At 42.1% G+C, this 5,222-nt stretch overlaps 1 long non-coding RNA gene across 1 annotated transcript; it reads left to right on the top strand.

Moving 5' to 3' along the window:
• Window positions 1-2,186: 2,186 nt before the first annotated feature.
• On the top strand, window positions 2,187-4,164 carry LOC142605371 (uncharacterized). Its single transcript, XR_012839019.1, has 2 exons — window positions 2,187-2,299; window positions 3,943-4,164. It is a non-coding gene; the product is annotated as an uncharacterized LOC142605371 (long non-coding RNA).
• The last annotated feature ends 1,058 nt before the right edge of the window (window positions 4,165-5,222 follow it).

Below are 5,222 nucleotides of genomic sequence, written 5' to 3' on the forward strand. Positions count from 1 at the left end.
TTATAGCGGCCATGCCGTATGCTCGCATCTTATTTGGAGGCTATCTAGCAGCTGTGCCATACGTCTCTATAGTGGGTTATAGCGGTCGTGTCGTATGCTCACATCTTATTTGGATGCTGTTTAGCTGTCGTGCCGTACGTCTCTACAGTGGGTTAACTAGCGGCCATGCCATATGCTTGCATCTTATTTGGAGGCTATCTAGCGGCCTTGTCATACATCTCTACAGTGGGTTAACTAGCGGCCGTGCCATATGCTCACATCCTATAGCAAGTTAACTAGTGGTTGTGATGTACGCCTTGCCATCACATGATTATCAAGTCACTAAAGAGTTTTCAAGTTCCTGATCTACAGTGGGTTAACTAGCAGTCGTGTCGTATGCTCACATCTTACAGCGGGTTAACTAGCGGCCATGCCATACCCCTCACCATCACACAGTTATCAAGTCACTAAAGAGTTTTCAAGTTCCTGATCTACAGTGGGTTAACTAGTGGTCGTCCTGTATGCTCACATCCTACAGCGGGTTAACTAGCGGTCGTGTCGTACGCCTCACCATCACACAGTTATCAAATTCCTAAAGAGTTTTCAAGTTCCTAATCTACAATGGGTTAAGTAGAGGTCGTGTCGTATGCTCACATCCTATCTTGAGGTTAACTAGCGGCCGTGTCGTACGCCTCGTCATCACATAGTTATCAAGTCACTAAAGAGTTTTTAAGTTCCTGATCTACAGTAGGTTAACTAGTAGCCTTGCCGTATGCTCACATCCTATCTTGAGGTTAACTAGCGGTCATGTCGTACGCCTCGTCATCACACAGTTATCAAGTCACTAAAGAGTTTTCAAGTTCCTGATCTACTGTGGGTTAACTAGTGGCTGTGTGGTATGCTCACATCCTATCTTGAGGTTAACTAGCGGTCGTGCCGTACGTCTCACCATCACAGTTATCAAGTCACTAAAGAGTTTTCAAGTTCCTAATCTATAGTGGGTTAACTAGCGGCCGTGCCATATGCTCACATCCTATTTTGAGGCTAACTAGCAGCGGTGTTGTACATCTCGCCATCCCACAATCACCAAGTTCCTAAAGAATCCAAAGTTCCCAATCACCAGGTATGTCCCTTTACTTTTGCCTAGCATTTTATTTTTTGCATCCATAGCATCTAGCATTTGCATGTTTTTCTACCTAGCCCCAAAAAAAAAAAAAAATCTAGCATGCTTTCCTAGTTGCATTGCTACTAACATATTTGCAGAAAAATAATGAAGTTTTTGCCCAGTATCAAGAAACAGATGCAAAAGAAATTTTCCGAAGCAGAAGCAGCAGCTCGACTGCATTAGGTAAAAAAAATGGTCTCGATCTCTACATGCAATTTGGGGGCAACAAAATTCGAAGTCACGTTCTTTATCCAACACCTCTCATTGCACTCAAGATATCAGATAAAGAAGGGGTAGTTGTTGATACCGTATTTTGTCAGCCCTCGATTTGCATGCTAGACCCTGAAAAATCCAAAAATATCATTTTCTCTCCATGGGGTTACGAGAACATATATAATGGCGTGGCGCAGCCCGTTCGGACACTGAATCGCTCAAAATGCCTTTTTCAGCCAAAATGCCCCTGGTCAACCCTGGATTAACCGAAGGTCAAACAAGGTTAAAATCCTCACAAAATAACATTTTTCATGGTTTTATATCAAACCCGAGCTCCTCAGATATTTTAGCAACTTTGACCAAGTTTGACCTAGAGTTAACTCTTGGTGGGCCCCAAAAGCCCTAATCTTGATCTAGTCATTAAAATAGGTTGAGACCAATGTCATTGCAAAGATAATCAAATTCTTATTCCAACGACTATTCATGGGTCGAAATCGGAGTTAAAACGGTCGAGATATTGAGTAAACCATGAAAAGCACGTCAACACGCTTCCCGAGGTCATAATTTTTTATCCAACTGTTGGAATTTTAATTTCTTTAGTTTTCTGGAAACTATACATCTAGAGCTTTACATGGACACTAAGATCGCTTCAATCTGAGTTCAGGAAGACCTCCAAATGCGCGTCCAAAGTTAAAACTAAAAAAGTGCATGAGGACGAAATTGCTGATGTCAGCCAGGCTGACCCGGCACACCAACAAGGGCCATTGGGGCCTCGAAAAGCATGCCAGGGCCTATAAAAGGCTCCTGGTAGCTCAGATTGAAAGGGAGATGTTTTGGATCTTTCTAGGCATTATTTTCTCTTTTCTCACCATATTTCTCTCCCAAAAAACACAAAAACACATAAAAGTTTCTTGATTCTTCTCTCTTCTCCAAAAATATAAGGTAGTGTTCATACCCTCCATCTTCCTCTCCTAGGTTCTATTCCTTGGATTTGAGGTATAGGGGTATGGATGTAGCTTTTTGGCTACAATCCATACCCCTTTTCCTAAAAAGCTTCATCAAGCTTTTTATCATTTCTTTTTGCTTGAATAACATGATTTATTGCTTTCTTTAGCATGTTTCTTGTTTTATTTGTGCTTTTGGCTTAAATGGAATTTTATGCCTTATGCCATGTTTTATGCTTGGATCTACCTTTTCCATGTGGTGCTTGCGTCTGGATCTACAAGTTTCCATGCTTTCCATGTTTATGGCTTGATTTACATGTTCTATGTTAGTCTTTATGCCTATCTCCATGCTTGTGCCTAGATTTATGGGTCCCTATGCTTGCTTTTATGTTTTATGCCATGCTCACATGTCTAGACCCATGTGTTTATGCCAATGTTCACATGTCTATATGCTTAGATCCTTGTCTTCACATGTTTATGTGTTTGGATTCTTTTTTCACATGCTTAGATCTACAACCTTCCATTCTTATATGTTTAGATCTACATGTTTTCATGCTATATGCCGTGTTTTCATGCTAGATCTATCTTTTCCTTGTATTGTTGTTTAGATCTACATGCTCACATACTTGATATTATGTCTTTGGCTATGCCTTGCTTAGATCTAAATGTTTGTATGCATGTTCTATGCTCCTATGCCTATGTCCATGCCGGTCACATGCTTGTATGCTTGGGTTTGCATTCTTCAATGCCTTTATGTCTATATCTACATGCTTAGATGTATATCCACATGCTTACATACGAATTTCCATGCTTGTATGTATAGATTGGTGTGTTTACATGCTTAGATCGATGTTCTCTACATGCTTTATGCCATCATCTATGTGCGTGCATGCTTCACGCTATGTTTATGTGCTTAGGCCTAGACTTGTTTGTCATACCATGTGCTATTGTAGCCCTTTTGTTTCTTTTGCCACATTTTCTTGTATTTTGGCCTAATGGTTAGGACCCAATCTAGACCCTATGGTGTTTGTCATCGTCCATACACCAAGGGCCATATCAAAGGGTTTGGATCATCCTATTTGCATGTCTATGCTTGCTTGCTTCTATTCTTTATGCTTGTTCTAGCCTCTCTTGTTCTAGGCTTTGCCATGCTTAACGCCCTCCGCGGGCTTGATCTTGTTTGGTTACATCCGACGCCCGTGAGGCCTTATTCGGATGTAACCATTTGGGAGGCATCTCCAGATGCTAGGTTGCTCCGTGCTTACCCTTCCCTTTTTTGCTCCGCGCGATGCTATGCTTACCATGCTTGTTTGTGCCACCTATTGAATTTTTATGCATCTTTACACGCTTGCTCACATGTCCATGCATGAGTCTTGCTTGCTAGTGTGTTGTCCATGCTTCAACACAATGAAGTTATAGACATTCGATCCAAACCTATATTTGTCCCTCATGAACACCACCTTTTGTTTGCTTTCTTGCTTGTTTGCCTTCTCGCTTATTTGTTTGCTTTCTTGTTTCTTTGCTTGCCATGTCTATCATGCTTATCTACTTTATGCCTCTTTCATATGCTCTTTACATCTTTTCTTTTCATTTCTTGTCTGCTGGTTTCTTGTCTTTGCATTTGCATGTACACACATGAAGCGAGGACGCATGGAGCCCGCATGGTCTCCCAGGCGCAAGCGAAAAGGGCACGGATGCAAGCATGTAAATATGAGCCAAGCGGCTATGTTCAGTAGGTTTATGGGTCTAGCCTCTCCCATTTGGTTATGTACTCTTTTAAACCCCCATTTCCTTCCTCCCTCCCTGCTTTATCTCTTAGATAGGTTGTATTAGGTATATCATGCCGTGTACCATTCGTCCTCATATCTAGAGTATAGCGACCCCTATTTACTTTCCTGCACCTATATTTTGGGCCATGCTCTAGGGATGTAGGCATTTACTTTCCTGCTCTATGTGCTTGCATTATGCATGATGTATGTATATATATATACCTGCTCCCCCCTTCCAGTGTGATTGTCATAGTCCATGTCCCCTAAGGCAAAGCGATGCCTAATTTCGCCGCGAAAGTAAGGTGACATGTTGCTGGATTTTCGCTGTGGACATATGGTACTTTGCCCGAATGCCTTAGGAAAGCGTAGATTAGGACCACACCCATTCACAAACAAAACCTCAAAGCCCCCCGTGCATGCAAAGCTCCGAAAGCCAATGCCAAAATCATGTTTTTTACTACCAATCCCCGAAAATTAAGGTTTTATCAAAATAAAGGACTATCCTTAGATAGGTGTTGTGGGGTGCCTAACACCTTCCCCACGCGTAACCAAACTTCCAGACTCAAGAATCAAGATTTTTTGCCATCCACGTTAGATTAGGAAATATGCCCTTTTTCTTAGCCTAGGATCGGTAATAAAATCAACTAAAAACAGGTTATCAATCACACCTTAGAAAAACCCAATGATTGGTGGCGACTTCACTTACCTTTGGTAATCACCTAAAATTTGGCCAAGATTCCTACCACACCTCTAAAGGTAGACCTACCTTCCTCCACCGAGAGAGAGAGCACCCGAAGCTCCGCACGAACCACACCATTATCAAGAGGGGCCTCTAACAGGCCCTGCGCAGGACAGCAGATCGTCAACAACAACCTCTTTTCCTTTACGGTGGGAAGAACTCTCACCCTTAGCCAGCGACATGGTGGACGGATTATGTGATAAAGGTAATGGATAGAGAAATTTGGGGAAGGTGAGATGGCGAAGGGGGTAAGAGAGAAAAAAAAGATTGTAAGAGAGTTGAGGAAAGTGTGAGAAAAAGAAAATGAAAAGTTTGAGACAAATAAAAACGCTATGAAGGGAAGCGACAGGCCAGCCATCAAAAGAAGCATCGCATTAAATGAAGCGGAGGTTGTGTTTTAGACAAGCCTGTTC

The sequence above is a fragment of the Castanea sativa genome, chromosome 7 (genome assembly GCF_040712315.1).
Source record: "Castanea sativa cultivar Marrone di Chiusa Pesio chromosome 7, ASM4071231v1".
Lineage (NCBI taxonomy): Eukaryota > Viridiplantae > Streptophyta > Magnoliopsida > Fagales > Fagaceae > Castanea > Castanea sativa.